The 12,031-nt window shown below is 38.6% G+C and overlaps 1 protein-coding gene across 6 annotated transcripts in view; it reads right to left on the bottom strand.

Annotated features, from left to right (window-relative positions):
• Nucleotides 1-12,031, bottom strand: part of TMEM117 (transmembrane protein 117) — a 241,659-nt gene that overhangs the window by 91,474 nt on the left and 138,154 nt on the right. The window lies entirely within an intron of this gene.

Genomic DNA, 12,031 nt, shown 5'->3' with positions numbered 1-12,031 from the left:
AGTTACAGCAACTTACAGTACACAAGCTACATTCCTCTATGGCTACAAAGCTTTCTGGTCCAGCCTGGGAGAGTGGACCCACTTTCCTGAGAGCAGCATCAGCAGAATTTCCACTCTTGAAATCAGAACTGCAGCCAGGGAGTGCAAGCCTGTGAATTAAGCACTATATGCCATTTATAATCTCCTCTCGCTTCCTGGTATCAGTAAGAAAAGCACACTTGGGACTAGAGACAAGAAAATCCCTTAAAAGTTGCACGAAATTTAAAATTATGAAATATTTATTCTCATTTTCATAATTCCTATCTAAAGAGACCATCTGTTTTTCTGTCCAGAGACTCATACGCACGCACTGCTTCTGGGTGGTACAAAAAAGTATTAAAAATTACTTTCAGCTAAATGAGGGAGGTGAATACCCCTCAGGCACTTGCACCTTTGGGAAGCTGTGTTTTCATATCCATTTACTTCAAGTTAACTGTACTAAAAAGCACTGAAAGTTACATTACAGTAAACTCATCAATTCCGTTGTGGAAAAAATCCAGAAGAGTGGAAAATCTACCCATACATAAAGATTAAGAAATAATTGAACAGATAAAGGAAATAGGGGTGATCATCTGCTTCAAAATACAGATAAGTAAAACAAATTTTTACTGTCATTGGTATCAGTACACAGTGGAAAATAACTGTTTTGATTAGCATGAAAATAACTCTTAATAAGATTTCAGAAGGAAATAACTTCAAATTCAAGTCAAGAACTCTTGTTTTTATTTTCCACTACATTTAGCTTGATATACAGAGGGTTTAAAATCCAGTTTACCATCCAGAGTGTGAACTACCAATTTCAATCAACAACATTAACAGTGTTTATCAAAAAGAACACATGGCCCATGATTAAACTAAAACAACATATAAACTACATTTAACTTCTAAATTTTGGTTCCAAGTCCATTTGGGGTTAAAAGTGCTCAGCATATTAGCCTGAAGGGCTGGGTCCAAAGGATAATGAATATGTTATGTAGCTAGAAATACACGTTCTAAGATTTTATGATTCCATTAAGCCTAACCTGAAGAAAGAACAGATTATATCCCAAAATACCATCTTTACTAATTGTTTTATGCAAGTAAATATTTTCTCAGATCAGCATGCTATGATACTTTTTTATAAGATCCCTATTACCTAAATAAATATTCCAATAAATATTTAATGCTGAAGAAGACCTCTGTAAAGATTTAATTCACTACTTTAGTAACACCTTTTTCTCTTAGGAATGAGTCTACATAGTAATGAATGTTTGCAAAGAACAACAGATATTTCGAGAGGTTTTATTCAATTTTCAAAATATTTCCTCCAGATGCTTTCTGGGAAATACTTCTTATATTTGGTAGAAGGATGCAATCTGCCGCTCTATGACTAATTATTAGAGTAGCATGTTTCATAAGAATGACATTCAAGAAAGAGACATTTTCTGAGGAAAATGGCAAGACGAGGCAGGAAACGTTCTTTCTGATATCAGACAGTTGGTCTTTCACCTCCTAGCTTTGGCATTTATTTAAAGTCATATCACCAGATCAATGTCAGGTTGGTTGCAGCTAAATTGGCTGAAGAAGAGACAGTCATTAAAGGGATGCATTCCATAAAGAGAAATCCAATTACCTTTTGCATTAGAGAAATCAAATTCATTTTCTGGTTTGGTCAAGGACAGTCACTGTGGAAAACAGCTCACAGGAGAAAAGCACTCAACACTGTTATAGTGCAAATAAGTTTTAGATAGGGACATCAAAAACTCGTTGCTGCTGTTAGAATGATGTTTTTAGAAAAAGAAAATAATATAAATTTCAATTTAATTTGCACAACTTATTATAATGAGATGCATGAGTGTGTATTTTTTCCTCTCTCTTTGTATTTCACAATGCAGTTGCTGGCCAGCAAACATTTATCTCTGTTTTCCTGGACTATATTTGAAAACACTGCTGATACTCAGGAATAAAAAATAATTGATCACTTCAGTAATTCTCTGTATGCATGCATCTTACATAATCAAGATAAAATAGGGAAAGCCACTTACAATGTAATTAAGTAATGTATTTTTTTCTTGAACTAAGAGATGCAATATACTTTAATCAATTAATTACACTGCTTCAATTCAGAAAGGAATGGTCCCTGCATATAATGACTGTATACTCTTTCATTTTATTTAGTGTCTCATGAGAGAAATGGTTATACTGTATTAAAGTGCAGAACCAAAACTGCATAATACACATTGTCTGACTTTTTAAGTTACACAAATGCCACAACAAAATATTTTCATTAAAAATTAGTATGCCTTGTAACATTATGAAATCTTAAATTTCACTTTACCCTATAAAAATATGACTTTATTAACTATTCATATTATTCACTTCACATTAACTATGAAGATAACTTATAATGCTTCTAAAAAGGAATATTAGTATCATTAAATCAGTAGCAAAATGTTGATTTGCATTCTTTGTTACAGAAAATTAAATTGTTCCTTTTTGATATGATGTACTACAATAATTTGAAAAATGATGTTGTATCATATAGAAGAAAGAACCTGGGATTCGAAGTCATATTCAGAGCAACTAACTTACACAGACAACAAGTGCAGAAAGCAAAATCACAAAAAAAAAAAAAAAAACACCCAACAAAACAGTAAGATACCTAAGATACCTGAGATATACTAAGTGGAGCAGCAAGAGACCTTAAGGATCGTTTATTCCTTCCATGTAGTTGCTCTTTGAGCATATTGCTCAGGGTGCTCTGCACGTACTTTAGATCTCTCCTCCTTAGGCAGTCATGTCAAACGACACTACATTGCACATCACAGGATCCTTCCCAGCAGAGGCAACGTCTGCAGAGGGAGTTTCAGGTAAGGCTAAATATCTTTTCTATTAATAAGCTAACTGCAAGTCAATCTTCCTTTAAAAAAAAAAGAAGAAAATGACCTAATACTTCAGTCATGACTTCAAAGTATCTTCCAAATTCTTCACTAGCAGGAACTATGCTGTCGCCTTCAGAGCACAAACAGATCATTCCTGGAAAACTAATGTGGCATGGGCTGCTGGCCAAGTTGTTTTCATCTGCCAAATTGCATTTGAGAAACCTAGAAGTATAAAAGTACATCAAATAGTTTCATAGTAGCACTTCTCCACATAAGCAACTGCAGAAACAGTATCTTGAAAGAGAAATGGACTCTGGACAAGCTCTCCAGGACGCAATGTATTCCGTGCTGTAACATTCATTAAGTGGAGACCAACCCTCAGTGGAGGATTTTCATTGCTTTATTCACACTTGGATAAATCATCAAAACAGGGTAAGAGCAGCCCTCCAGAATTTAACAGAATGTAGAAGCAGCCAAGATCCACAAAAAAAGCCTGGAAATACAAACCAAATGGTGAACTGTGAAATCTTTTTTATTATTTTGATATAGTAATGAGCAGTGAAAGGTCTAATGGACAGAAGGACTCCAACATCTTATATCAGTAAAGAAGTTGTTCATATACAACTACTTTGCCAGGAGGACAAGACATCATCATGTTATTGCTGGAAAATGGAGTAGCCTGCGTAACTCGGCATATCTACCACTGTTAAGTACATGACTCAAGTATTATAAATGTTAATTTTGTATATTTTTACCATTTGACAATTTCAAAATATATTACTTTAAATCATAAACCTCTTCACAAGTAGCACTAAATTAATTTAATTTAATTTGAAGCTCAGCCTTTAAATACTTCACAAGTAGCACTTTTCCATTCTCCCCAAACTCTTTACATAAGAAATGGGGTTTTCAGTCCTGCATCTGAGGAATTTAATTGATAAGAATGAGTATCACAAATTCTAAAACTTTTCAGAAATTGTAAGGGTGCCATAGTGTCGGGGCAGGTCTAAGGGCAGTTTCCCAGGGCAGGTGCATGCACAACGTTCCTCATCAAAAGAATGCATTGATATCTTTTGCAAAGACTCAGTGATGCTTTTCTCTGGGCACCCAGCCCCCTGGGCTGGAAGACAGGGCTAGGGAGCAGAATGAAGCCCCCATAATCCAAGGGGAAATGGCTAGTGACCTGCTACAGCACTTATACACACACAAGTCTATGGGGCCATATGGGATCCACCCAAGGGTACCGAGTGACCTGACAGAAGTGCTCACCAAGCCACTTTCCATCATTTATCAGCAGTCCTGGCTAACTGGGGAGGTCCCGGGTGACTGGAAGTCAGCAAATGTGACACCCATCTATAAGAAAGGCCAGAAGGAGGATCCAGGGAACTACAGGTCTGTCAGTCTGACTTTGGTGCTGGGGAAGGTTATGGAGGAGATCATTTTGAGTGCCATCATGCGGCATGGACAGGACAACCAGGTGATCAGGCCCAGTCAACATGGGTTTATGAAAGGCAGGTCCTGCTTGACTAGGACCCTGGACCTGTAGGTTTTGGTCGACAGCTGGCTGAATATGAGCCAGCAGTGTGCCCAGGTGGCCAAAAAGGCCAACAGCATCCTGGCTTGTATCAGAAATAGTGCGGCCAGAAGGACTAGGGAAGTGATCATCCCCCTCGGCACTGCTGAGGACGCACCTCAAGTACTGTGTCCAGTTTTGAGCCCCTCACTACAAGAGAGACATTGAGGTGCTGGAGCGAGTCCGAAGAAGGGCAATGAAGCTGGTGAAGGGTCTAGAGCACAAGACTTATGAGGAGTGGCTGAGGGAACTGAGGTTCTTTATCCTGGAGAAAAGGAGGCTGAGGGGAGACCTTATTGCTCTCCACACCTGAAAAGAGGTTGTAACAAGGAGGGTGTTGGTCTCTTCTCCCAAGTAACAAGTGATAGGACAAGAGGAAATGGCCTCAAGTTGTACCAGGGGAGGTTTAGATTGGATATTAGAAAAAATTTCTTCACCGAAAGGGTTGTCAAGCATTGGAACAGGCTGCCCAGGGAAGCGGTTGAGTCACCATCCCTGGAGGTATTTAAAAGACGTGTAGATGTGGTGCTTAGGGACGTGGTTTAGTGGTGGACATGGCAGTGCTAGGTTAACAGTTGGACTTGATGATCTTAAGGGTCTTTTCCAACCTAAAGGATTCTATGATTCTATGATTATCTGTTTCTGAAAAGTATGCGGGTTTTTTTCTGGAGAGTGAGGCTAGATCAGGTTAAAGTAATTATGTTTCCGGAAGTCAGAGTGTGAAGTCAATGAGAGCTAATGCATACCACTGAGTGCATACACTCCCTTTGCTTTGCTGTTATGTGCTTTTAGATAAGAGCTATATATAGGTGTCCAACTAACTACACATCAATTCTTTATCATATCTCAGTGTTCCAAGTACTACACTACATCGTGGTAATCATATACCAAACCAGGGAAACACTTAGTATTCAGTCCTTAAAAGCTTCTATGCATCATTTTTGTCTTCATCTTCTTTGAGATATTTAAAAACTGCAGAGCTGTTCACTTGATGCACAAAAGTGAACTACATGGAAAATGCTTTTATGCTTCTTTCATCTGGATGTTAAGGAGAAAACTGTCTTCTGTGGATCATGCCTCAACACTGCCATGGCTTGCACAATGATAATATGATATGTCTTTAATTATGAAATTGTTTTGGCAATTGAGCAGAAGTGTTGAAAACTTTGTTACACATCCTTCAGAAATAACTTAATTTATTTTAATCCACTCTGCTGCATTTTGGAATATACAAAGTGTGCAAATGTTTGAAAACAAATGTTACAAACATTTGAACTTAGGCTTACTGATCTATAAGGGGGATGATATTTTTCAAGCTAAATATTAATAGCCAGCTGTAAATACGCTGCTAGAGTTTAAAGCAGTTTTGTTTGCGTTCTACATTTTCAAACATTCCTAATATAGTTTCATTTCTACCCTGAAAACAATCAAGCTCATGTTAGGTTATTTCTCCCTCAATTTAATTGTAAGAAATCCTTTTTATATTTGCATTTTCAAAGCAACAGCAATCACAGAGACAAAATACGGCCCCTTCAATCTACTCTTTAATTGTTTTCTCATTTTAATAAAAGCCAGCACATTGTTCTTGTCTTACCAACACATATTTTTTTTAACAATAGGTAAATCCTGAAAACCATTAATTTGCTATCACAATTCAGTGATCAATATGAGTGATAAATAATATTATGGTTCACTTTTGTTGCCTCTGCAACAGCCTCCAGTATTATTTTGTGCATTTGCACATTTCCCACCAATAAAATGGTTCCAGAATGTTGCTCTTTGGAGCTATGATTCCCCTGACACACAGCATTTGCACATTTGCACTGTCTTACATCTGAATTTCCACCAAAATCAGTTAAAGACCTTCTTTTGTACAGTCACTGAGGGGGCTTATATTAATTATTGCGTCTTTACTGATCCATGCAAATTTATTTCTTCACCCCTTGAGGAAGCAGAAAGCCTCTTCTTTTTTTAGCCAGCAGATCTTAGGTTTTTGACTATTATCATAGCAGTTTCTGCCATAGTCACAATCTATGCAGGGATAACAAGTCAACAACAAGACAAGAACAACTAAAAATATACACACTTTAGGCTCAACTTTAGAAAAGTCGCCCCTGACAGCACTTCCTTTCAATTTCCAAATCGAGTTAGGACAGAATGCTCCATAAAGCCAGTGTCTAACCCACAATCAATTTGTGGTGAAAAAATTCTTTAGCTACCAAAAGGTGAGTTAGGGAGAAATCTGGTCTGCAATTATTTTAGGTCTGTTCAAGTTATTCTGGAAATTATACTTTGTTTTCAATATCAGCAGAAATAATTCCTGAATTTTTATTTTTTTTTTTTTTTAAAAATCTAAAACAAACAAAGAAGAGTTTTCTTTTAACTGGAAATTCCTTGGCACTTCATAAATACAAATAACTGTTTAGGAACAATTGTACAATTGAAGCAGGGCTTCTGCAAAAAAATTCTAAGCTGCACCATCTCATTTCCTACCATGTTTCAAGTCACTACTATGCCCACAAATCACTGTATATATGCAACAAAATATACTGGCTGCCATGTGGCAAGCACTTGCTGTTTATATAACCATTGACATCACATTTCAGAAGACTTTTTTTCTTGCTTTACTGCTTCCTTATTAGCATTACAAATGCAGAAGCAGAGGTCTGGGCAATATCACATATTACAGACAAAGTGTGAGACGAAAAGCCACACCATGATTTTTATTTAAGGCATTCAGTTCCGTCTTAGGTTGACACAGCAGGAGAGCTTGCTTTACTCATTTAGGAAGCTTGGTGGTTTTGGTAAAAGGCCAGTGGCAGAAGTCACGCCATGTTTGGTGCACATGTGCCATACACATCTAGACCAACATAAATTCTTTTTACAGTCAGTGAAAAGAAAAAGGCATTTCTGGGTACAATTCATTTCAAAATAGGTTCTGTTGTAAAGAAGTACCTATTTCTCTTGACTCTAAAAGAGGACCTGCTCAGGTGTCCACACTGCTGACACTGGAAGTGTGGTAACATGAATCCCAACCTGGTTTCCTACATTTCTTAGGGTTTCTCATACCAATGGTATCAGAAATTGATACCAGGACATACCTACCTTGACAGAAGGTTCAAAATGTGATCATGCTGAAAGGGAATTTTTATGCAAAATGCAAGTACCAGTTTTTAAGTTAGGGTGGGATCCATAATATCTTGGAATATTGCAGGAATGTGAGCATTTCCCCATTTATCTCCAAACTACAGCAATGTACAGGTTCCAGGCTCCCATCTGTATAGTCACATCACATAAACATAAGAGTCTTTGTTTTAGCATATATGAAACTATACACCAAATGGTGGCACACAGTAATTCAGGTGTGATTCATTCTCTGCGACTGTCTTAACCTAAGCAAAATTTTGATGTCTGAATGTCCCTGCAAGTCACAGACAACAAGTTCAATTGACTGATCTCATGAAGGACACAGCTCAGAAAGGTCACTAAGTGGTGCAGGGGGACGAGGAATAGGGGTTGCAGTCAGTTCATCACACATTGTCTCTGCTGCTCCTTCCTCCTCATGGGGATGACTCCTCACACTCTTCACCTGCTCCAGCATGGGGTCTTTCCCACGGGAGACAGTCCTCCATGAACTTCTCCAACATGAGTCCTTCCCACAGGCTGTAGTTTTTCATGAACTGCTCCAGCATGGATCCCTTCCATGGGGTGCAGTCCCTCAGGAACAGACTGCTCCAGCATGGGTTCCCCATGGGGTCATAAGTCCTGTCAGCAAACTTGCTCCAGTATGGGCTCCTCTCTCTACGGGGCCACAGGTCCTGCTAGGAGCCTGCTCCAGTGTGGGCTTCCCATGAGGTCACAGCCTCCTTCGAGTATCCACCGTGGGGTCCTCCACAGGCTGCAGGTGGATATCTGCTCCACCATTAACCTCCATGGGCTGCAGGGGGACAGCCTGCCTCACCATGGTCTTCACCATGGGCTGCAGGGGAATCTCTGCTCCGGAACCTGGAGCACCTCCTCCCTCTCCTTCTTCACTGACCTTGGTGTCTGCAGAGTTGTTTCTCTCGCATATTCACACTCCTCTGTCTTCTGACTGCTGCTAGCATTGAGCAGGTTTTTTTACCCCTTCTTAAATATGTTATCAGAGATGCACTACCACCGTAGCTCATTGGCTTGGCCTTGGCCAGTAGCGGGTACGTCTTGGAGCTGGCTGGCATTGGCTCTATTGGACATAAGGGAAGCTTATAGCAGCTTCTCACAAAAGCCACCCTTGTAGCCGCCCTGCTACCAAAACCTTGCCATGCAAACCCAATACACAGTTCTTCTGGACTTTGCAAATAGGAAGCTTAGCAGAGTACCTGCTGTGGAGCATGCTACCAGCCTAGGCATGTATTTAAAGAAAGTCACATGTCAGTTCCCAAGACATGAAGGAGTCACATGCAAGACAAGTTCACAAGACAAAGCTTTCTACTGATAAAATTTAATTTCAGGCCTATCTTCTTTGAACATCTTGGTGCCTTTTCATCTGCCTTTCCCTTTCCCACTAATACTTTTAAATTATATTTGGTGAGCTGATGGATGAGAAAAGCCCAGCAAATGCATAGGCAACACTTGCAGTAAGGACATAGTGTTAGAGTGATTCTATGGTAGGTCAGGGAGTGAAAGAAGAAGAAACATTTGTGCCAACAATTTGTGATAAATGCAAATTACTAATGAATAATTGGGGGGGGCTTGCTGTTTCCTTCTCTATTTAACTTCCACTTAGTGACTATCGAGGAAGTATTTTCTTGAGGAGAAGGCTGAGTGAATGTGAGATATAATGGGTATGTTTTGCCACTTGATTGCTGGAAATTATTTTCACTTTACACAATGTGTTCTAGATCAACAGCATAAGTTAGCTACAGTAAATATAAGCAGCATAAGCACATCTTTCAAAAATCTCTGTTGGTGTTTACATCATGTAGAATGTGGTAAAAATGAAGCTCTGACGTTTGCACTCTGTCTTTCACCACTCTCTCACGCCCAGGCACGTAAGCCACGGGAGAACCATCTGAATACTGGGAGGTTCCCAGTGACATGTGGGAGGCACACAGGCCACTCTGCTGAGACATCCACTTGCTTCCTCTTGCCAGAACAAAGAGCCTAATTAAACAAAAATCCATATCCATGTTGCTGACACCATGCTGCTTTCCAAGTTGTCCTGGTTTGGACAAGGACAGAACCAATTCTCCTTTCAGTAATTTTTCCTTTCAGTTAAGTTTCTTGTAAGTAACTGTGCTTTCTGACGTTAACTACATGTTTTTCAGACAGTATCTGCTACTAGAGTTGATAATGCTCAAAGTTTATAGTTATTACTAAGGTAGCTGTACAAACAGTATGCAGAAAGACTCTTGCTTATATTTATTCCTATAGAAAACAAGGTTGCTGCTAAATTTCTTATGGTCCACAAGTGAAGGGTCATAGAAGGGTCACACTTGCAGGGAGGAGCAGACAGGACAGGTGACCCAAAATTGACCAGTGAAGTATTCCATCCCATACACATCATACTGAGTTTAAAGCTGACGGATTACAAGCGTCGCGCTCTCTTGTATGAGGCGTCAGAAGAGGACTCTCTCTGTTTCTTCTGCCCTCAATACCAAACCATGAATTCCTGAATCTAGTTCACATCTACCGCTGAGTCCAGACCGGGACTTCCCAGAGCCTGCCCTGCAGTGCCAGTGGTGACGTGATCATCATAGAGGGAGTTCGATCTTGGTTTTGTATATAATTGCATATATTTAATTATTTCCATTATGATTATCGTACTCTTTTTCATTATTACTGTTTATTAAAACTGTTTTAACTTTCCAACCTGTAAGTCTCTCTCCTTTTTCTCTTTTCCTTCCCACTGCTGGGGGCAGGAAGGGGTTAATAGAGAGCATCTGTCATACGTTTAACAGCCAGCCCAGCTTTAAACCTTGACACCAGTTGATTCAGAGCTGTGATGTACTGCTAGCTCAGAGTGGTTTCAGTCCATTTCAGTTCTTTATGGCGATCGGCACAGAGAAGCTGTAGCTTCAGAGTAAGTAAATGGGAACTTGAAACTTCCTTTACCTGGCCTTTCCTGTTCTGCACTTATAGCAAACACAGCTACTATATGACTATATTGTCACTCTCGGTAAAGAGAACAATTCTGCACAAAACAGATTTCTCATAGTTTCTAGAAATACTAACTTGAAAATGAAAACTGTTAACAGAAAACAAACTGCAAAAATTCATGGAGTACTTCTGAAAAACCTTCCCATGGCTCTTTACAATATTTTCTTTATCATATTACAAGGGATTACACCACTAAAATAATTTTCTGCTCAGCTCCTGGTCCTTTGCCAGATTTATGGGCAACATCATTAATTGTTTTTAATTACCCTTTTATATTGAAGCTACAACCACATTAAGAACATAATCTGTCAACAATTTAGAAATCCTTCTATTTGTCCAGAAACTGTTGCAAAGACACTTGCTATTCTGAATAACAAATATTTCACTTTGAAAAAGTCAACCAACTATTCTTTGTGTCAGATTGTGTTCTTTGAGAAGATTCAGACAGTTTTTTAACAACTCAAATTATAATTATAATTATTATTATAATTAAAGTGTAAAAATACCCATCAAAACTTGCACAAGTCTGTTTAGAAAGCAGGGAAATTATGATTACTATTAAATCGTATCAGGATTGTTCAAGGTATTCTCAGTGCTGAAAGATGAACACAAAATGAAGTATGTCCCTATTCCCTGAACGGGGAACTTTTGGGATTAATTATTCAGAAAATTGAGATAATCATTTAAGTTGTCTCTATCAAAGAATCATAATATTGGAGGCCTTTAGTGTTTCAAGCATAGTGATAATGCTGTTCCCTTAAAATGATGTGATTGGCTCAGCACAGCTATACCAAATTAAGAAAGACAATATAATTAAGTTTCCTTTTATTTGCATTCCGGTTTTAAGGTTTATGTTTTCAAAGACTTCTCACCAGATATGATGCCTTGAAATAAACTGGAAGACAAGACACTCTTACAGTCACACAAAACTCCGAACATTGGCTTTCACATAAAATTCCTGCTACTGCAGAGTCAAGACAAAATATTACAATTTTTAACAACTGAGAATATTGATATATTTTTGTATAATAAACACCAAAGGGGAAAGTTGGTTATTAAACATTGATGGATACACCTGAAAATGTTTCATACTGCCTCTTGTTTGGGAAAAATATGGAAGACAGACACACAGGGGATAATGGTTTGTGAAGAATTCTTCAGTACTAGTTGGGTTGCTAGAGGGTATTTTGAAAAAGGAGGTAACAGCAAGAGGAGAGCTGAGAGAAATTGCTGTAACTCTAGGGACAGGATTTTACATTTCCTTCTGGACTTGTGCTGAAAGATGTTCCACAGCAAATTTGACAGTAAGTAGATACCTGGTTTTGCAGGCTGGGAAGTCAAGGATGGCTAGAAATGATTGGTAGTAACACTGCTTTCTCACATCCCCATGGCTATAGAAAATAGCAGTCTTTAACCAAAA

Source organism: Nyctibius grandis, chromosome 5 (assembly GCF_013368605.1).
Source record: "Nyctibius grandis isolate bNycGra1 chromosome 5, bNycGra1.pri, whole genome shotgun sequence".
Lineage (NCBI taxonomy): Eukaryota > Metazoa > Chordata > Aves > Nyctibiiformes > Nyctibiidae > Nyctibius > Nyctibius grandis.
Note: the sequence above shows the minus strand (reverse complement) of the source record. Positions and strands in the feature narration are given on the sequence as shown.